General features: G+C 38.4%; 1 protein-coding gene across 10 annotated transcripts in view; it reads right to left on the bottom strand.

The window, feature by feature from the left end:
- The window catches only part of JAKMIP1 (janus kinase and microtubule interacting protein 1), a 170,422-nt gene that overhangs the window by 102,496 nt on the left and 44,823 nt on the right, over positions 1-23,103 (bottom strand). For 2 of the 10 annotated variants that reach the window (XM_009471126.2, XM_087737412.1), the window contains exon 1: positions 4,151-4,330. The gene's annotated coding sequence lies outside the window, so the exon portion shown is untranslated. Of the gene's footprint in view, positions 1-1,144; positions 1,214-2,048; positions 2,165-3,086; positions 3,150-4,117; positions 4,331-7,022; positions 7,218-23,103 lie in introns of those variants that run through there. The other 8 variants (XM_087737421.1, XM_087737420.1, XM_087737417.1 and 5 more) reach the window with 7 other exon arrangements.

Below are 23,103 nucleotides of genomic sequence, written 5' to 3'. Positions count from 1 at the left end.
GCAGTGTATCTCGAACTCCTGAACGCTGTCATAGTCAGGCTGTTTTGGTCATTTAGAGGAACGTAAAAGTGATTTATTGTTCACTCTGAGGAAAACATCCTTATCCCTTTTGTCTATATGACATTTTTCCTTCATTGGGAAATCAAGTTTTCATTTCAGTATGCTGTTTCAGAGAGCGGACCATGAAGACGGGACAGTGTTTTACATAAAGTTGAGGCCAAGACGTGTCACCTAAAGCTTACAGGAGTCCCTGTGGTTGAATGAAAGATGTTTATGCTTCATTCCTTATGAACACAACCTCCTTCCCATAGTGCCTGCAAAGAAGGCCGTTCTCTGCAAGGTCTAAATGGTTCTGTAAATCATCCTTGACCATGGACAAAAATCTTTATTCAAGCTGCATTATCATGCAAATAGGATACAGTAGCAATCCTAACTTTGCATCCAGTTGTGTAAAAATACATTCATATTAACATAATTTCTGCTATGAATTGACCTTGGTATTCATTTCTGTCCCTCTCCCCACCTCATCCCCTAAAAGAGGTGGACGAGGAAAGCCTCAGAAGTTAGGATGCTGGCAATGACTTTACAGGCACACTTAGTCTTAATGAAGACTCAGTGGAAAAATATGGAAATAGGTATTGCCAAAAGGACTATTCTTTCCACATCATACATCGTCTCCCTAAACTTTAGGTGAATCTCTGAATAGGATTTTGCTTTAAGGTTAAGGTTAGCACAGCTGTGGCAGTAACACTGCAATTTTTCACCTCTTAAACAGCAAAGCTATATTAGCGAAACTTTAACTAGCTGTTTCCAAAGGGGGGGGGGAGTGGAAGTGGAATATATCCTGAGGAACAGACTACCAGAAGAGAGCCTGCTTAAGAAGGCTCTAATACAGGAAGAGAGCTAATCTTCTCAATGATGTAGCCCACTTCTTATCACTAGCCTAAATAAGAGTCATATCTGCTGTTTGCCTGTTACTCCCCAGCACCCTGAGGAGTCTGTCCCAGCTCATTCCTCACAACCACCAGTTCTCACAGATGGAAGAAAGGAAAGGAAAGAGAAGAGCGTATCAGAAGAGGAAGAAGGAGAAATAAGGGTGAGATGAAAGCTGAAAGTTACACACAAATCAAGACTTAGTTGTTACCTGCATACGCTGCCCTTGTGCAGGAAAGGGAAAATGCTGAAATGCCACCTGCTTCAGTGAACAATGTGAAAACCAGGAGCTCTTAAGCGTGACCATATTCTTTCCCCCCCCCAGCGAATATCAATTCAAATGACTATGCTACAAACATTTCTTTTTTTTTTTTGGCAGTAAAAACTGGAAATATCAAATCATGAAGATCTTCACTAACGCTTCCCAAATGTTGTAAGGGATTAAAGACAGGAGATTACTAGATGTTATCTTTGAGATATGCAGGTCTTCACCAGTAAATAGCTAAGTAATGGGTTTCCTTTCACTGTCCTGACTAGAGGATCCACTTTTAAATCTTAGATTGATTGTTGGAAGTTAATTGAAATGCCCAAATACTCTCCACCTCTTTTCTACTACCAAATTTCTCTTTTTTTCTTGGGCTGTAATAACATCCAGCACACCTGGAAACTGCTCTCCACCAGCAATATAACCCCCTTTCCCTGCTCCCCCTCTTTCATTGACTTTTAGTAACTTAAAAATTCATTCATATGAATGTAAGACAGGGGAAATAATACAAAACTATGCTTGCGCAGGAAATTGTTACAACTGCACTTCTGCAAGCAGTTTAACCCAAGTTCTTTTACTTGAGAAAGATGGGAAGTCAGTTTTCCACAGTTTCCTGAAAAGCACAGAAATACTAAACTGCCACTTTTGAACAGACGGAATAAAGTGCAGCTGATCCCAAAGGCAAAACAATACCAGGGTAAGTCTCAGACGAACAGTAAAATACTATAATTCTTTTGCATCCCTTTCCACCTCTTGTCTGAAACAACCAGAAGGCAATAAAGTATTTCCTCAATAAAGAAATGCAAGCAATAGAAACACCTCTGCTACAGACTGGACACTTGTCACTTACATGTCAGTATATTCCCCCACCTGGTTCCCCTTTGCGTTTCTTAATTTTAAGATGGATTTCACATAAATCAACCAGAATTTATTCCCCTCCCCAAAACTTTTACTTTGGTTTTAACAGCAAGAAGTAGCACACAGGCTAGCAGGGTTGTGGCGAAGACGCTTATCAAGCCTGCACAGCACAGTGTTCAGGGGCTGCCAACTAATCAAATTTAAACTTTTCTCCTATTCAAAACGATTTAACTAATACTGATCCCCTCCACCTCTCAACATTTTCCATCTTGGTCATCTTCAGGACTAAATACAGATTTGCAACCCTGATGGTCCTGACTTCAGAGCAGACCTACAAAAACCATCGTTCAGTCTACATAGGAATCCCTCTCAGATGTACTAGTCTGTCACACTCTTTAACAAACTTGAATTGTCAGCTTCTCTCATCCCCCTTTCCTGAAGTGCAAATAGAGAGAATTCTGCCTGGATCACGAACCAGTACTGTCCCCAGGGCAGGGCACCGTAATGATAAACATGTGATAAATTTCCAATAGCCAGTAAAACTTCTGGTTTTGATAATATGGTGTCTTTTCCGGACAATAAATACTTAATACATCTGTTTGTTAGTTTGGATACAATCTCAGTGGCTCAACATCTAAAAATAATTCAGGTAAAGAGAATCACAGAGATTCAATCAGTGAAATAAGTTTCAGATGTGACAAAATGTGTTTCTTCAAGATCGAAATACAGAAAGTGAGTAAAACAGAACTTAGAAGAATACCTGAAAATGACACCATCTAGTACCCTATGCTAATACTGTATCTTCAAATTAACATATTTGATGAGCAAGCCATTTTTCAACACCAATCAGAACTCTGTTGGCCAGCTCTGCAGTCATGAAGTATATTTATTTATGCTACTCAGCTCCATCCAGACCCAAAAGAGTGTATTCACTGGAAAGGGGTTTTTTCTTCATTGTGGTGGGTTGTATTTGCTAACTAGCATTGCTGGGCTGATGATCTCTTTTATTCAATTCAGTTTCTATACTCACATGTATGGTCCTATGAGACATTCATTCTTCCCCATATTTTGCTTTCCTCATTTCTGTTTCCTGCTATAACCAACACACACAAGAGCTACTAAAACATTTTTGAATAGGAAATGTTAATAAATGTAATTCTACCAAATACGTTCATGTCTGAAGTAACTTTTCAAACAAGCTTGAGGTAGGCTTTCTAGTTTGTGTTGAAGTTAAGTTTTTGACACAAACACAGAACACAGTCCACACTAAATAAAAAGTGAACTCAGCTGGGAGATGGGAGTGTTTCAGTATGTAACATTTTCCAGGCACACTGACTCCAAATTTTATGTAAAATATAGGATTTGCTAAAAGATCATACAAGGCGGAAAAGGCACAGAAAGGTCTCCATGAATTAAACAAAAGTCTGACAGAAAGCAGTTTCCTCAAAATAATACATTATGCCACTCTACAGTATTTGATTGCAGAACTGCAGTATTGAGCTACTGAGTAATAACCCGAAATCGATTGCTATTGTCCAAGCTAATTATAATACGGAAACACATAAAGGTACATTTTAAAATATGTTTTTGCTTAAGACTATTGCTAATACAAAGATCGTTATAATATACTTAACATAAATATGTATAAATATAGTATCTGTGTATGTGCACAGGATGGGTTTCCTTTAGAAAGGATAAGTTTCAGGTGGTGAGATAATTAGTGTCCTTCAAAACTATTCTCCTAGAAATCAACACTTACACAATGCTATGCATAAAACATGCCTTCCCACATGCACACATACATTGCCATAATCAAATGACATTATCAAAGCTATTTAATAGTCATAGCACATCGTTCAGAGCTATTGAAGTTACAAATGAATTGAATGGAAGAGCTAAGAAAAACAACAACAAAAAAAAAAAAGCTAGAAAGACAACCATAACCATGAGAGAGCCTATGTGCCGAGAAAAAGCACCACATTTTACAAGGACAGTATATCCTAAAGAATTGTCAAAACTGCTGACTTCATGATCTCTCACTACTATTTACTGAATGCATACCACGTAGGCTACAGGTTTCTCCATAGGTCATACCTTCTTTTTCCATTCATACTCATTTATGAACTATGAAGGAGCTTCATAATAGCCTGAAGATCTGTTACATTTAATATCGGACAGCTTAATATATGAAAGACCTTTCCAAGGTGTCGAAAAGTTTGTTTAGTTTTCTTTTTAAGACCTCTTGCAAACATTCAACACATAGGCAAGTACTCTAAGATGACTAAGTGAAACATTACCTATCTTATCTCAGCACAACCATTACCAGCCACAGACTTATCTAGTGGTAAAATGTGTGTGGGAATTCTGCCAGCAGCTCTACAGCTGTCAGCTACCCAAAGGTACTACCTTGTTACACTTGCAAGTAAGAGAAACTATTCAGACACAAGCATGTTGTAGTACTTCTTTTCTGTGTTTGAAGAGGAATGGATCTGTAATCACATGGCAGGGAACATAAGTAATATTGGTACAGAGGATCAGTCAGCACAGGTGGATTGTTCAAAGGACGTTAAGAAAAAAATGGAAATATAAGCGTAATACCAAAGTTTATCCAAATTTAATTTCCATCAATTTAAAGAGAGGGGAAAAATATTAATTTTGGCAGATTTCACGATCAGTCAGCAAAACAAAGAAAGAGCCATTTTTAAAAACGTGCCTGGCCCTATACCCAACACATTGCAGCAATCCTAATTTTTCAGACGAGCAGCCAGTCTTTCTCTAAAGCAAAGTGCCCGCACATAGCTGCACGATGTAACTGCACCGTTCCTGCACAAATGTTTGTGTTTACACCGCCATTCTGAGGAGACAGTTTGGAGATATCAGGAACAGTCTAGCCAAATAAATGAGACATCGATATGCAAGAAATATGACTAATCAAATAAGTCAAATAGGGACCAGATAGGGAGGTTTTTTTCCTGTAGCACTGGGCAAATGTGCATAAGCAATCCAGAGGACGAAAACCCTCTGCTTAGATTTTCATAAGCTAGTTCCAAGTAATAGGAAGCCTCCTTATAGATCATTTGCACGTGACAAAATCACTTTCCAAAATATATTACTTGTTGAAGACTCTGTCATGTTTTGAGCGTTTTGTTTTCATTATGCAGAGTCAGCTAAATAAAATATTAAGTCTAAATCAATTTGTTAATCTATGTTCAACTGTTTGGATGTACAGGAACAGGACAGACTCAAGGACAGCGGGGGGGGGATCTTTAAATAGCATTCCTTTGAGATTTACACATCAAAACCACATTCACCTTATCAGAAAGCCAAGTTATAATATTCAACAGCTGGGTTTAGAGTTCAGCATTTTAATTCTTTTCAAAATCAGCATCATGCACTTTCTATTAAGTAGATATAAAGATGATTTTTTTAGATACATCTATGACAAGCTCCTCGTGCATTTATCATAAAACGTTAAACCCAGTCAGAAGTAAATGTTGAACTGCCCTCCCAGTTACAGAAGAGAGAATTTAGGGTCACATTCGTTTATCTGCTGCCCCCAACACAAATTTAGTTACCATAATTATTCTCTGTATTAAAAGTTAATTACATTAATGAACACCAAATTATTTTAGACCTTTTTTTTTCCAATCTTTATATGTTGCTTTATAAGGACTATACTACAATGAAATTTTCTGACGCATTAAAATCAGATGAACTACTAATGAACTATTAGCTGTACTTCAGCATCATAGAAGACAAGGAAATACTACCCAGAGGGGCCCTAAGGCATGTTCTGTACCCTACATTTTCTACTTTACTCTTTCCTTCTTCGTGAATTTTTCAGTAACGATCATGTACTCTACAGCTGTCATTTCCCATAGCACTTGCCTTACTTAGAGTCATACTTTACCCTTCCATTCAGAAGTGACAGGTAAGTGTTCATGATGCACTATACTCAATATAACGGCAAGGTTCGTGATCAGCAAAGAGGCAACAATTTCAATATGTGAACTGCAGAATACCCACCGGGAAAGGATATTTCCTGGGTTACTGCTGCTTTACTTTTCTTTCCACATTAGTTTTCTGACAAACCTCAATTATGTTCACAACATCTTTCTAGATAAAAATATCATTTCCAGGGGCCAATGGCATTTTGCTGCAGTAAGAACGGTTACATAGGGTGGGGGTTGCCCAGTTCTCCTAATATTTCTCATCCTAGTAACTGCATCATCACTGCAGTTCCACTGCAGGACTAACACAAGATGAGAAAGCCAGGAATTAGGCATCCTGTTAAAGTGTCATCCTTACCATACTTCTCCAATAGGAGGAACCTGCTACTTTGCCCCATACAGTAGATGGTCCCTTGAAGCAACCAAAGTATTGTGGTGGGGTTTTTTATGCATAGCATATGTAGATGCCTTCTGAATACCCAGACTTGTGCATACTATAAACACATAAAAGTCAACAGAAGGTTGGGAAGTCAAAGCAGCTTAGCATCGATCTGAGACCAAAGCAATTAAAGCCTTTCTTCTTTATTAATGGTGACAGGTATAGCTGAAGTAAGACAGTGGTCAAGTTAGCAAGCATATGATAAACATAAGACACTGAGCAACATTCTGTACTGCACATTTTAGATGCCATGGTGGGGGGAGGGGAATGCCTTACAAAATTAATAAAGAAAAATCATGAGTAAGAAAATATTCATATCATCAAGAAATTTATTCACTGAACACAGAAAGTGTTTATGTAAAGAGAACCATATTAAAGCAAAGACAAAAACTTAGTACATATTTAGTCTATTTTACTGCCTGCAAAATCTGGCTGGGTTTAAAGTCTATCTCAGTACAAAAAAAAATTTCAAACTTGAAGCTTCAAATGATATTTTCTCTAATAAATGATAACATCATATCTGTATTGTAGATTTATTCTCTTCCTACCCAACCAACATGCTGGCAACGCACAGTACCTTTCTCTTGTCCACAGGTTTCTGAGGCAGTTGTGTTCAATTTTAACTTAAAGAGGTGAAGACTGAGCAGCACCAGTAGCGAAGTCACTAGGTATGTTTGTACTGGGACTTTCCACACCACAACTCCTACTCCTGTTGGCACGTTCTCTTTTTCATCAGCAAGGAGGGATTTCTGAACAATATTAGTGACATCATCTGTTAAACAAAAGAGAAGAGATTTAATCCAAATCAGATTTGGTTAACAGCTTTGATGGCAGCAATGCAACGAAAAAAATATTTACACGGGGTAACAAAATGCAGCAGAATAACATATCATGTACAAGTGTGGCATCTTTTTCCTATTAAGAACACATAAGCAGAGTCTAATACATGGTCTTCTTTGCTAGGTGGTCCTCAGTGAAAGCAGGATGAAAGCTGCTAAGCTACTTGACAATTAGATCAGGTCAATCCAGACTGTGAACTCAGCATAGCTAACACTAAATTTGTATTCAATTTCAACACCAGTTATTTGTTTGTGGGCTACAGGCTTAAATTGTCATGGTGGCCACCTATAAATTGTCACATACAGACTGGCCATTGCCATGGATCTTTATAAATATCAAAAATACACCAACATAAGGAAGTTATCATGTGTCCTGTTGAAAAGAGGACAAGACTGAATTTCAGAAAACCTGAATTCTATTCTTCTGTCTGTGTCCAGCTCTCCTGTACAGTGAAAGTATGATGACAATTTCCTCTCCGAAAAAAAATAATCAAAAAAAGATGCACAAAGCCTTGGTATTGTTTCACTTCACATTTCTTGATAAATTTCAACACATTTTGATCACAAGGGGAAACAACAGAGGCATTCAAATTTTTGTTGGTATGCACTATGTGTTAGTTTGGATTGATATTTCCCATGCACAGAAAAATCTATTTAAAGAACTAAAATCATCTTTATGGAGATATCTTTATGGAAAATAGCACTCTGAAAGCCTAAGGACTAAAAGAAAGTCAAGTTCCTTAATAAGTGTCATCTACCCCAGTCTTCCTAGAGCCTCTAAATACCTGTGACAGCACTTATTTACACTGTGGAGTATGGAAAAGAGAGTAAAGTCCCCTAAATAATATATCTTCTTATGGTATGCCCTTAGTGTTAAAGCATAAGTCAGTGATTGATATCTTCACAAAAAGCTGTACTTCACATAAAATATGTCAGGCTTGCATCCAATGGTACCAGTCCCAAAAACATAACTCCTAAATTATTTCCTTTGCTGGGAAGTATGGCAGTCATTTCTAGTGGTTTGTTAAAGGTTACAGAGTCGATTCTGTTGTTAGTGACTTAAAAACTAAATCCTCAGGGAATAATTTACCAGCTTATTCGTTCAATACAGACAGCCACCTAGGCAGTATTTAATGGAAAAAAAAAATCTGCATACTCATTTCCTTAGGGCCAAATTCTCTGCTGTGAGAGAAAACTTTTGAAGAGGATGAACATACAGCTAGGGCCAGATCATGGCAGGAGATCAAAGTGCTGAAACAGCTTAGTCAGCATCTTTAAGTAGCACAGAAGGTTGGAAAAGAGGAATTAAATTTATTTATATAGTAACAAGTCTCCTCAGGGAGAGAGGGAGGCCAAGAGCCTCTATTTTTTATGACATCAGATACGTCTGACTTTACCATATCTTCATCCTCCCTTTTGAATTGCCCTGTTTGTAAATAGTCCAATATCGTTATTCCACATAAAACAACATTTTGTTGCTTTCATCTGGCCTTCAGGAAGTAATTCAAATACATTTGAATAAAAGGGGAAGAGAAGGTTTTGCCACGTTAACATATAAATGCAGAAACATCTAAGAGAAAGCAAGAATTTACTTGTCAAAGACAAGGAAAGACAGAAATATCAGACCAGCAAGAAGACAACAAAACAGAACAAAGTTCTTGCTAAATGCCCACAGTATAAATCTAAAGTCTCAAAAGAAAAAACAAACAAACAAACAAACACACACTCAACTTCAAATTCAAAAGTTATCCAGGTAAGTTTTCTGTATTTAAAAATATATTTAAGTTTTAGCAGACCTATTCGTTCCACAATACCAACTTGTTTAAAAGAGAAGTTCTTAGATTCTAGAAAACTTGCCATTAACAGTTGTATTTAAATTCTCCAGTAAATTTGGAAATAAAAAGTATCTTTATAATGTTATTCGCCAGGTGACCTCCCTATATAAAGAGAACAGTGTTTACAAAAGTTTTAGAAGGATGAACATAGATCTAAAATGTGCAATTTCAAGTTGCAGCAATAATAGCATACATAATAAAAATAGTATAGTAATGTAACAATATATACTTTTTAAAGTGAATGTTTCAGTGGCATAGCATACCAGTCAGATTAAAAAAGAAGACTAATTGGCAATAAGTCTTGCAGAAACTATGGCAAACTTGCAACATTTCATTATGCCAGCCATTCGAAGTTGTTAGAGTGCTATTCACAACAAATTACCAGCAACTGCTGGAAACTTACAACCCCGTAATCCTTCAGTAATCTTCCTGTAGCTTCTTAAAAGATACCGTAAGACAAAAATAACTTAAAATAATTGGATACTTAATTTCTCATTTCCAGTAACTGCTAAGCTAAATCTACTTCTAATGGTGGGGGGGAAGGATAAACAGGGGAAGTTGTTGCTGTGGAAATGTATCTGTTAATCTACAGAAAACAGAACATAAACCACACTTGTTCAAATTCATTCAGAACTCAAAATATAGCACGCATGCCAAAAACTCCTCAAAGAACCAAAACTATTATAGAAATAATTTGACAGATGAGCTGATGTTTAATAAATGACTAATTTCACTCAATTTAATAAAGTCACCAACATATTCATATCATGTAGTTATGGCAGTACATGCTAAATAAAGAAAGTTGATTCAGTTATGTGCTTTATTATATAATGGCTCTCTAGACAAAAGTTCAGTGTTATAAAAATGAAGGTTTTATTTCTGTTTACATGGCAATAACTTGCAAATCTGTCAACATTTCCCAAACAGTTAGGAAAGGCCAGAAAGTATCCAAGTTTGTTTGTTTGGGTTTTTTTAATTACAAACTGAAATACAGCTTGTACAGCTGATCCACATTTTGAAGACTTTTTGGTTTTAAATGACTAAGCATAAAGCATGGTAGACAGTGACAAGAATGACCCAAATAAAAGGCAATTCTTTTGGGAATACAGCGCTAAGCACATCTGTGAGTTCTCTGCAGTAGTTGCTAGAAATTTTGCTTGGCAAATGCTTTGTAACAGGAATGTACATTACCATTGGCTTTTTGTCAGAAGTTATTCTAATCGACGGTCAGAGGAGGGAGGGAAGGGGCTTCCTTCTTATCACCAAATGTTCAAGTATTAAAAAAGCATACTTCTTTCCAAAAACCCATGATATTTTACTACAGTATCTTGTTTTCCAGTCTAAAGCTTTATATCCATAATCATTTGATTTATAATTTGTCAGTAAGACATCTATTTGTCAGCCATACAAATTACATGCAAGAAGATTGCATCTTCCCATTCTTGCCTCTAGTCTTTGATTTCTACAAATGTGATGTTTGCTTTAGTACCAGATTCCCTGGGATTTCCAGCAGAGAAAAGAATTTATTTACACATAAATAACAGCAGCACAGATGCAGCCCTTCATGAATGGTACTTGGCATGTCAACAGCCAGAACATGTCAGCAACAACCACTTGTATCCCACATACATCACTTGCTCTCTCCCTTACTGATTCAGTCTCCACTATATGGTAATATACCGTATTACAGCCAGAAAATGTGATGCCTTCTGCTGTGGCTGCACCAAATGCAGATAGAAAAAATGGTATTTAAAAGAATCACCAGAAAGCAAAACAATCTAAGTGGAAACTTCAATGTAAAACATTGTGAATGCATCATGGCCCAAGGTAGAAAAAGCACAGATCATGCCACAGAGGCAAAGATCATGCCCCTTTCAACACAAAGATTTATCAGCAAGAAAATACTGTGGCATGACATTTATAGACCGTTCAACATATCCTCAGCAACATACACTTAGCAAAATGCACAACCACCATCTCCATCCTTTATATAGTGAACAAACTTAAAGAGGACAGAATGACTTTGGGAGCTTTTTCCTATTTCTTAATATCGACTTTGAAGTTGATACAGCAGAAATCAAAGACATAAGCAGCAAGTTCTTGCCTACAAATACATCTTCGATGACCACCAGGAACACTGATGGAAACCTTCCTGATCTGTTTTAATCAGCTGTTTTTATTGCAAAATACGTCTTTGGTGGATGAAACACGGAATTTTTATTTGGATACTAGAAACAATGACAGACGTAAAAGTCGTCCATCACTTTCCTGCCTCTTCTATATTATAGCTTTCTGGTTTGGCATCCCCATAACAAGTCACTCCTTGGGATTCATTTAAACTTCTGCCAGCAATGGTGGACTACCAAAAATAGGTCAACAACTGAAGTTTATTTCTGTGTTGTTCTATATTGCCTTACTGCAGATTACTATGCCACAATTCCCAGATGGAGAGCCTACAAATGGCTGCTAAGCAGTGCATCATGCCACAGTGCTTTCATAGGAATTGATATCATTCCTGCCACCTTGTTGTTTTAATTGGATTGTCAACACAAAGAAAAATCTCCCTATTTCTCTTTTTTCTGAGGTAGGAAGCAATAGGAATTCTTGAGCAGGTGTTTCAGAAGAATGCGAGTGTGACTTGCTTGTACAGTCGATTTAACAACATAAAACACGCCTCGAAAGTAAGTTAATTACAGTATTTACTAGATTTTATGTGACAAATGGTGTGCAAACCACAGGACACAGTTACTTTTGTGTGCAAAAGCAGGCAAATCTATATTCTCTATGTTACATAGTGATTATGTGTAATAAAGATATACAAAAATTTTCTCGGTAATTAATATGACTGGGATGAAGTAGTAATTGGGTGGGGGACAGTTATCCATGTGAAATTATCCCCTTAAAGACTAGCAGTAATTAACTAATAATCAAAGTTCTGAATGACATTCTGTATTCATTAAATACCAAGCACGTTAATGTCCCATGTATTTTTTTTTAAAAAACAGATTCAATGAGCTTTCAGTGAGCACGGCCAGAGACTACACAGCCTCATTCACACTAAGAACCAGTCTTTTTATACCTTAAAAATATATAATAAAACACTCAACATAAAATGTTTTCCCCAACTCAGATTTCCTTGCTGGACGCTGTGACTGATGACACCTCTCAGCCTGTTTACACAAGTTTGTGGGCTTTTTTTGTTCCCAAGCCTGCCAAAGGAGCCGACCTACTTCCTGGAGGCTCTCCCCTCTGAGACCCCTTCTCTCACACCAGATTAGCTTCTAGGTAGGTTCCATAAAGCTAACATGTCTTAGGCTTCTCAGACCTTACAAAACTAGACTATCCTGTTACATGTATAACAATTAATGTTTATGTTACCATAGGATTTATTATATAAATGCAAGAGAGACAGGAACGTCAGCGTAGTATACAACCATCCGTACTACATCATCTACAATAAAGGATAAAATCAGGGGGTTTAGCACTTCAGTAGGAGCAGCGTTGAGCGCATAAAGAAACTTGCTGGAATATTCTTTTCTTTATACTTTCTTAAACACCAGCGAGTTTGCTCAAGAACCTTTAAGAGCAAATTAATGCATTTTGACACACTTGCAATACAGTCTTTTCTGCCTGATAAACAGATCCAGGGGGAGTTTCCAGCCACACAGAGGCTTCAAAAACAGTTTGGTGCAACTCTCTCTTGGCTTATTGACTCTTGCCCTATCTGCTTGGTGCTGCATCAGTAGGGAGTTCGGCCCACACAGACTCTATGGGCTCACCCCTTGAATGGGGTAAGAGTGAAGGGAGATGTTGCGCCATTGCTCTCTATTAGCAGTAGTTTGCTTTCAGATCAATTTCAAGCTGCTGAATATCATTTTTTGTGCCAGCAATTGAAGCTATTTTGTCTTGCTCTTATACAGCTTACTTAAAGACATAGTCTGCAGCAATGAAGGTTTACAAGACTATTTTTCCTCCCTACTCCCACACACAGCATTCAGTACAACATTATCAAAGTGACCGAGATTGCTGATCTAAGATTGCCAATTAGCCTGGCCCTCAAAGGGAATATAAGCTTACTGATGGACTAACTCTCTTCCTCACTATTTCAGATATTAGACAGTTTACAGTTTCAAAGCCTGAACAAGGATTCTTCATACATCTGTCACTGATAAGGCAATTATTACATGTGTTTGTCTGTCCAAAGTCCTTCACATGATGGAAAACGAAAGGTTTCGGCTTCCAAAAAGAACTCCTATTTTTCCACTGGTGCTCCTCAGAGCCTAGTATTTATTAAACGTAAGTCTAATGCAAGATTTATTAGGCTATTCAGGCCTTTTAGCTTCTCTCACATGTGGCTTGTTTATTTGCTATTTTGCCTCAGCAGTTCATGCAGTATATAAATACGTATGACATTCATTTAGCTTTTCTATGGGTACAAACAAATACATATGGGTAGCCCTCTACAGAAACAACTGGATTCCTAAGCCTGAACAACCCGAAGTCTGTCGTGAGTTTGGAAACAGCCGCACGTGACTATTGCTACAACTAATAGCGTTCGCTTTAAATTGCTTTGCGTACTCATAAGAGATCTGTGCTGTGTCACAACAGCAATACTTCATGGTTATGCGTTTTATTTTTCAGAGGTTTTGAAAAACTAATCAAAAAACTTTTCTTGCAGCTCTGCGGCAGTCCTTCCCTTTAAAAGTCAGAGCCTTACAGGTACCAGCAGTCTTAAAATAAGTTGTTCAATAAGAGAAAATTTGAAATTAGTACATTTAAAATTCCAACCAAAATGAGAGCCAAGTGCATGCCGAGGATCTTTGCCAGCTGGAAGCTGGCATCAAGTGAACAACTGGAAAAGTATAAGCTTCTGCTTTACAATGCCACAAAGGTCTCATAAGATCACATAGTATTTCCCTTAAACTCTTCCACTAATTTGAGACAAATTCCTGGCTTTAGGGGCTGCTCTCTTTAAAAACCCTTGTAACTCAATAATTTTTTGGACAGTTAGTTAAAAAAAGGAAGAACAGTAGCTATCTGAAACAGGTCAAAGATTTGGAAAACTAGAATATACTCTGTCTGAACAGGATAAAATTATGTGTCTAGAGGGGTTAGATAAGACATCAAAGACCTATTACAGAGACAGTCCACCATACTGCTACTATCTCTTTCTAATTCCATATAATGTATATTCCTAAGCACAGAAATGTATGTATACAGAAAGCCATACCTAATTAAGTTAGAAGTAACATTAAGTTAGGAGAAATTTGATTTTTAAATTTCAGCACTAGTTTTTATTATTATTATTTTTGCTTTTTAAAACACAGCCCTCTTAATAACTTTGAATCAGTGTTGCAGGATCAACTAGCATATACTCCAAAATCAAGGAAGCCAAAGACAAAGTCGTTCAACACCCCACCTATAATCTGGTTATCAACCCTCCGTCCCAGTTCCCTCCTTTCTGTCCCTTGACACATATACCCCTGTCTTCCTTTTTGTTACCGACACACAGTGCCTACTGTAAGGCTAATAAAACATAGAATCATAGAATCATTAAGGTTGAAAAAGACCCTTAAGATCATCGAGTCCAACCATTAACCTAGCACTGCCAAGTCCCACCACTAAACCATGTCCCTAAGCACCACATCTACCTGTCTTTTAAATACCTCCAGGGATGGGGACTCAACCACTTCCCTGAGCAGCCTGTGCCAGGGCCTGACTGCCCTTTCAGTGAAGTTTTTCCTAATATCCAACCTAAACTTCCCCTGGCGCAGCTTGAGGCCATTTCCTCTTGCCCTATCACATGAAACAAAACAAATAATTTCTATCAAATCCGAAATTTCACATAACTCGTTGTCCTGGTTTCAGCTGGGATAGAGTTAATTTTCTTCTTAGTAGCTGGTATAGTGCTGTGTTTTGGATTTAGGATGAGAATAATGTTGATACACGGATGTTTTGTTTCTTGCTAAGTAGTGCTAAGCTGTTGCTAAATAGTCGCTAAGTAGTGCTTACACTGGTCAAGGACCTTTCAGGTTCCCATGCTCTGCCGGGTGCACAAGAAGCTGGGAGGGGGCACAGCCAGGGGGGCTGATCCAGGCTGGCCAAAGGGCTATTGCATAACGTATGATGTCATGCTCAGTATATAAACTGGGGGAAGAAGAAGGAAGAGGGGGGACATTCGGCGTGATGGTGTTTGTCTTCCCAAGTAACCATTATGCGTGATGGAGCCCTGCTTTCCTGGAGATGGCCGAACACCTGCCTGCCGATGGGAAGTAGCAAATTAATTCCTTGTTTTGCTTTGTTTGCGTGCGCAGCTTTTGCTTTACCTATTTAACTGTTCTATTTTACTTTACTTCAATTATTAAACTGTTCTTATCTCAACCCACGAGTTTTCTCCCTTTTACCCTTCCAATTCTCTCCCCCATCCCACCAAGGGGGGAGTGAGCGAGCGGTTGCGTGATGCTTAGTTGCTAGCTGGGGTTAAACTGCAACACTTGTCATCCAAGAATAACTACACAGGCCATTGCTAGTACTTCTCCTTTGCAGACAGCATACACCAAGGGAAGAGGTTTACTCAAGGTCACCCAGTGAGTCAGCAACGAATTGCAAAAAGGACTCAGGGCAGCTGAGTCCTATGTGCTTGGACTGCAGCTCAGCAGTTAACCCTGCCTAGGAAGAAAACCTGTGCTTTGTATATACCTAACGGCATCAATGAGCTCTGTTAAGACACAAACTGAGCAACGTCTTTGATGTTCAGTTTGTAGTATATTATTAGTAAATGCTTTAATTCTAACAGCAAAGTTACAAGTATCTACATTTCTCAGAGTTACATAGCAGCTATGAAGCGCACAGGTCCTGCATGCTCAATAAAGACTTCATAATGAACATAAAAATGACACATGTACGTACATCTGCAAATTCTGCACTTCTCAGTGATCTCTGCCAGGTTCCGACAATTTAATAAATATCAGAATCCAGCTAGCATATTATTCCACCTACTCATAAAAGGGAGATTTTTGTACTCAGAGACAGTATGTTAAAGTGATTCGCAGGAGGAGATGATAGAAGTTTCATTCTCCCAGAAACCTTGGTAAATCCAATTAAACAAAGACAAGCGTAACAGTTTGAAACAGGCACTGTTTGATACAAAGACATCACTATCTTTCAGTAAAGGACTTCACGCTAGTTTTACATGAACAAAGAGCTGCTTCCAATTAAAATCATAGTAATGGGGGATGGGAATAAAAAATTCAATCCAAACGCTCTTCAGGTACTTGCCTTTACAGAACAATTACCCAGCGATGGAGTGACATCCCTCTCCAGCCATTTCGCCAAGAGCACCGTAAGGGAGTGCTGTAAAGATGCAGTAATGTGTAAGCATGCCGGCTGTTAAATTCTAGTTCTCTGTTAATTCCAGTCCAGTTACTTACCAACCTGAACTCTTCAGATGTCTCTACCATGAGGATTTCAGACACGACAGTGGCACGCTTCACAACAGATGGTATAAAATTTTACAACTATTACTGAAAATGCATATACCAGTCAAAAGGTATTTAGGTATCCAGAGATTCAAAGAGCTAGTGATATTTCTTAAAATAGGCAATCAATATATGTTGATAAGTGCAACTTATCTGCCATAGATTTTTCAGTCCCTAAGTGCAACTTATCTGCCATAGATTTTTCAGTCCCTAAGACTGAACACTACAAGCCCTGTTTCCGTTACTGCTATGCACGGAAAGAGCAAAGGCTTTGACAGTTTTGGTTCTTCTTTAACTCAATAACAGCACCAAAGCCACACCTCACATGTATAAAAGAAAGTCTAAGACTATTGGATACCAAAACTACAAACTCAATACAGGGGTGGTTTTATATACTGGATTACATTCTCCATCTGCCCCATCTCCTTTCCCATCTTCGTGTTCTACAGAGAATGAACTCTCTCTCTTTCCCATTGGAGACAAATACCTCATCACTTCTTTCCATCCTCCTCATCACATTAATATCCTTTGTATGCCATGAGTACTAAATACCTTTTCTTCTAGAGATGTTCTGGCTGATATATATCTAATTAAAGTCAGAACAAGTCTTCTTAGCTCAGCATAAGCTGGCCTCTAAAGATTGCTTCTTGTGTTTCAGACCTGATTAAAAGACTGCATGCCCAAGACCTTGTCTAACTCTTCCGCTGACATGAGCTGTATTTAACAAAAGCTAGGGGGATGCCCCTGCCTGCAGACATTGCCTTGCCAGCTTAAAGAGTCACTGTCCTTTCTTGAAGAGTAAACACTTACCAACAGGGATTGAGGAAAAAACGTTGAAGCAATTTTGGTCATTAAGGAACAGAAAGATAGGAATCCACTGAGTTATAACTTAACAGAGCTTTGCCTTCACTTTTATATCATGAAGTACAGCTTCTAGCCTGCTTAGCAGGAGCTGGAATTACCAGCTGTGAAAATCTGAGTGTCCTAAAAATATGGCTGTCATGGCCTTCTCAAGATACATTAGAGAAACTAATCTTGTTCCACTAAGTAAATAAACTAAAAGTAGAAACACACCTCCGAAAGCCTGGTGTCTGAAATCCTTTTTCCTTCCTCTCCTCACACATTTTTATACTATATATACATATATAAATTTACATACACACAGTAACACATGTGCTGTACAGCAAAGCAGGATGCTGTCATTAAACACTGTTCAGAAATGGCTACAGATTTGGCAGAAAAAGTCCATTTCTGGGATGCCTAACGTCCTGGTCCCTCAGCCTCAGACACAGTGACCCCACCAAAGCATTACATTGGTGTTCACAAAGATCAGGAGGAACTTCAGCTGGAATGTGCAATACCCCAGTCAAACATCCATAGTGGTGACACGGGGAGGAGCCAGCCTGAGGGGCACAGTGCACAGGGGATGTGCTCTGAGCAGGGTGGGTTTTCCTGCCTTTGTTACACTCCCTTTGGTGTTTCAAAGATCTGTTCATACAAATGTATAAAATATCCACCTTTCAGGAACATGAGTATGGGGACCAGGCACAGACACAAACTGCTTCTAACACTTCCACAAACGAGTTCCTCGCAGCTCTCATCATCATGACATATACTGAGCTTAAAATTCTTACTGGCCTGTCAGCAGTAACAGGTCCTTTTCTGCCAAGGCAGCTCTCCAGCCACTCCTCCCCAAGCCTGTAGCATTGCATGGGGTTGTTGTGACCCAAGCGCAGGACCTGGCACTCAGCCTTGTTGAATGTCATACAGTTGGCCCCGGCCCATCGATCCAGCCTGTCCAGGTCCCTCTGTAGGGCCTTCCTACCCTACAGCAGATCAACACTCCTGCCCAACTTGGTGTCATCTGCAAACTTAGGGAGGGTGCACTCAATCCCCTCGTCCAGATCATCAATGAAGATATTAAACAGAACTGGCCCCAGTACTGAGCCCTGGGGAACACCACTTGTCATCAGCCACCAACTGGATTTAACTCCATTCACCACAACTCTTTGGGCCTGGCCATCCAGCCAGTTTTTTACCCAGCAAAGAGTATGCCCATCCAAGCCATGAGCAGCCAGTTTCTCCAGGAGAATGCTGTGGGAAACAGTGTCAAAGGCTTTACTAAAGTCCAGGTAGACAACATCCACAGCCTTTCCCTCATCCACTAAGCAGGTCACCTTGTCGTAGAAGGAGATCGGGTTAGCCAAGCAGGACCTCCCTTTCATAAACCGTTGCTGGCTGAGCCTGATCCCCCGGTTGTCTCGTACGTGCCGCGTGATAGCACTCGGGATGATCTGCTCCATAACCTTCCCCAGCACCGAGGTCAGGCTGACAGGCCTGTAGTTCCCTGGATCTTCCTTCCAGCCCTTCTTGTAGATGGGCGTCACATTTGCTAACCTCCAGCCAACTGGGACCTCCCCGGTTACCCAGGACTGCTGATAGATGATGGACAGTGGCTTGGTAAGAACCTCCACCAGCTCCCTCAGTACCCTTGGGTGGATCCCATCCGGCCCCATAGACTTGTGTGTGTCTAAGTGGTGTAGCAGGTCACTAACCATTTCCCCTTGGATTATGGGGGTTCATTCTGCTCCTCATCCCTGTCTTCTGGCTCAGGGGGCTGGGTACCCCAAGAACAACTAGTCTGACTAATAAAGACTGAGGCAAAGAGGCATTAAGTACCTCAGTCTTTTCCTCATCCTTTGTCACTATGTTTCCCCTTGCATCCAAGAAAGGGTGGAGATTCTCCTTAGTTCTCCTTTTGTTGCTAATGTATTTGTAGAAAAATTTTTTGTTGTCTTTTACAGCAGTAGCCAAATTAAGTTCCAGCTGGGCTTTGGCCCTCCTAATCTTCTCCATGCATAACCTCACAACATCCTTGTAGTCCTCCTGAGTTGCCTGCCCCTTCTTCCAAAGGTCATAAACTCTCCTTTTTTATCCTGAGTTCCAGCCGAAGCTCTCTATTCAGCCAGGTCAGTTTTCTGCCCCGCCGTCTCATCTTTCGGCATATGGGGACAGCCTGCTATTGCACCTTTAAGATTTGCTTCTTGAAAAATGTCCAAACAAGAAATATCAAGTCAAATTCTTTGCAATATCAAATACATTGTACCAAATATTTTTTATTCACAGTTCAGTTAAGATGGTTTATCTCTAAAATTATCTGCAATACTATGACCTGATCTGTTTTCCTGACAAGAGTTAAAAGTCTTAATTTATTTTTCACTTTCTTTATAACACCACCTTTAATACAAAACATAAAATAATGAGCTTTTTTTAAAAAAAATTGTGCATTGCATTACTATCTGTAACTTGAATGCTGAACAGAAATGTTCTGAGAAATTCTTTGTCTGGTTTCAGGTTTGTTTGTTGTTTTTTTTCCTTTCGTTTTCCCACATTTGATAAATCATTTGGCTTTATACCACCCTTTTTAACTGCATATTTATATAAACACCTCCCAGTAAATAAAGTTTCAGATGAAATAGACTGCTGCTTGAGTCAGCAAAGATATAGTAGAAAAAGAAAACTAACAGATGCATGCTACTGCATCAAAGTATCCATATTTATTAGGGACAATGGAGCAATAAAGTCCAGGAAAGTGCAACCATCAGCAGAAGCGCACATGTTGCTGATAAAATATACTGAAGAAGCCATGTAAAAGGGATGCAGTCCTGAGATACAATTCAGCTGGCTTATACTTAGTCCTTTTCTACACAGCAATAGTTTATATATATTTATATATATATATCTATTTAAATATATATAAAATATACACATACATGCATCCAAGATAAAAATTGTTTTTGTCCAACATGGCAGTTCTTATGCATCAACTCTCTAAACCAGGAAAACATAACATTTTTAATTTTATGTCTTTTAGAAGTCCTTAAAGGGGTTAAAATGGCTAGATGTATACTTTGAACTTGTATTTCTGGCACAGATTTCCTTTGTTAAAAGGTAAACCTACAGAGGACTAATGCTGTGGACATTACAATTTCTGTGGTAGTGAGGGCAGTACAGTGCTAATGACCACCCTCTGTGCCGATCACCTAATAGGTCAGGGTGTGGGGTTTATTCTTTTTGGTTCAGCACGGCCCAAAGGCTTTTAAGTAAGCTCTTCACTAGGTTGCATGTACCTATTATAATTTAAAATCTAGCAGACATTACAGTTCTTCATTTCCACATGTATTACCTTGAGTAAACCTGCACTAAATTTCTTCTGTCATCATACAGCCAATGTTCACTTAGCAGCTTTTTAAAATCCTCGTGGGATTCTTCACAATATTCTTTAACTATGGCAATTTATTTGCTGAAAACATAACAGCTGTTATAAAACAAACAAAATTCAATTAAACTTTTTACTGGAACATTGCTAAGTATGAAATGTTATTGTATTTCAAATTTGATGGGTTCAAAGTTAATTAATTTCAGACCACTGAACATTTTACACACAAAGGAGAAATTGTTTTTAAAATTTTTAAAAAAATAACTTAATTAAGGTTTACTGGATAAAATATCTGTGACTTAGATTAATTACCTAATTATCATCAATTTTTAAATACCAAGCCAAGCAGTAACATTTCGGGAGAAAATAAAATCTACCTATAAGATAACTGATATTTATTGGTATTATTTCACCCAGAAGGTAACAGAAAGTAAGTCATCACTTTATCCCAGGAGATCCTCTGGCTGCTGTACTGCAATAGGATAAATTATCCCTTCCCTTTTGGTTTTGATGTTTATAAAATATGACTCAGTACTGCTACAAGCAAGTGATCAGCATGTTTGCAGAGGGAGGAGAACATGATTTACGCACACGGAACTAGATTCTCCTATGCATACACTACTTGTTTACTCTAAGCTCCATGAAGCTTGGTAATTGTACTTGGAAATTTGAGTGCAGTCTGCTCTAATTGCAAAGGCTGGAGGCATGGAATAAAAGGGAAGCCCCCCTAAACTGCTCTTTGGAAATGTGTTGTAACCTGAAGAATATCTCCAATCATTCTTGTTAAGGAACAGAGTTATTAAAAAAAATTGGAAGTAGTATTACATCATCCCAACAAGAAATTGTTGAAATTGAGAAAACTGATGACTGAACTTTCAGACCTGAGGTCCTGATTCAAGAGCAGCACCACATATTTCTAAGATAGAAATAGACACTTAATGAATCAATAATATGAATGCATTGATCAATAGGAATCCAAATAAAGAGTTGATACATAATATTCTATTCTTATATAGCACTAAAAATATATTTATGTAACATACTATATTTATAGTCTTTTTTTTTTTTTTAAATAACTGATGGTCTCCAGAATGAGGCCAGGATTAAAACAAGAACAAGTAATTTAGTTTTGACAAAAAACATGAGCAGATGCAAGAACTTTTATTCAAGTCAGATCTTGCCTAAACCGCAAAGGCAGGGTAACAAGTTAAAAAACAGTTGTCCTCTAACGTGGCTACTGCTAATTACCATTTCTAGTTTTATTGGATTTTAGCCTAATTAAGAAATTTAATTAAAGTTCAATCTACACTACAAATGATAACTGTATTAAGCATAGCAACTTGCTGGCTTTGTTGGATCATTAGCGCCTCTCAGTGAACATCAACTCTAGGACATCACTCTCTTGGGCAAACATGTGCTTCTGAGCCTCAGCTAAAGGAGCCATCCCACTAAGTGAGCACCCCTCAATGCCCTTCGCCTAACCCAGAAATCACAACCCATTACTCAGAGCATCATGCAGACTAGTAGAATTTCTTAGAGGACTCGGGTAACTATAAACCAACAAAAACACTTAGTAAAGGCATATAAACATGTTTTTCATTAGTCGTTAACACCAGTTTTCACATTTCTTAGCTGATTGCCAGTAAGACAGAAGACACCAGATTCAAATTCCCTTTAAAGAAAGTTGAAATAAAACCATGCATCTGTATATAATCATCTATTTCATTCCAGAACGTGGTGTATTACACGTAATAATACACTTCATCTGCAAAACTTTTTCAATATTAAAAAAGGGTGAGCTTGAAATGCCAAAGCCTGGAATTATGTCTAGAAAAGTTTACCACGTGAGCTTCAAGAAGGGATTCTTATGTTATCACCCACAATTAATATAAAGAAATATATAATTAAGAAGAAAATTTGATATGGACAAGTAAGAGCATAAATAAAGCAGGTAAGTTATGACTTGCAACATCTTAACCAGACTGTCTAGAAGGTCGCAAGTAGTACATGCCCAGAAACACCTTTAGGAACTTAGCAACATACTGTGCATCTGTCTCAAAAAGCAGACAAACTAGTGTCTAAAGTATACCACATCTGCAAACAGCCAAAATACAGCTGGTATGTTCAAGAATAAGTCTCACATGTGAGGTGACTCCCTTCATTACCTTCAGTCTGGAGTACTGCATCCAACTGCAGAAATAGGCCCTTTAAGAAGTCTAGATGGAAGCCACAAGAAACAGCCTATAAGGCATGGCCAAAAAGAATTGGGATTGTTAACCCTGAGTAA

The sequence above is a fragment of the Nipponia nippon genome, unplaced genomic scaffold (genome assembly GCF_047370975.1).
Source record: "Nipponia nippon isolate SJK-2023a ecotype South Korea unplaced genomic scaffold, ASM4737097v1 scaffold_6, whole genome shotgun sequence".
NCBI classification, from domain to species: Eukaryota; Metazoa; Chordata; class Aves; order Pelecaniformes; family Threskiornithidae; genus Nipponia; species Nipponia nippon.
The sequence above is the reverse complement of the archived record's forward strand: the minus strand, read 5'-3'. Positions and strand labels throughout refer to the sequence as shown.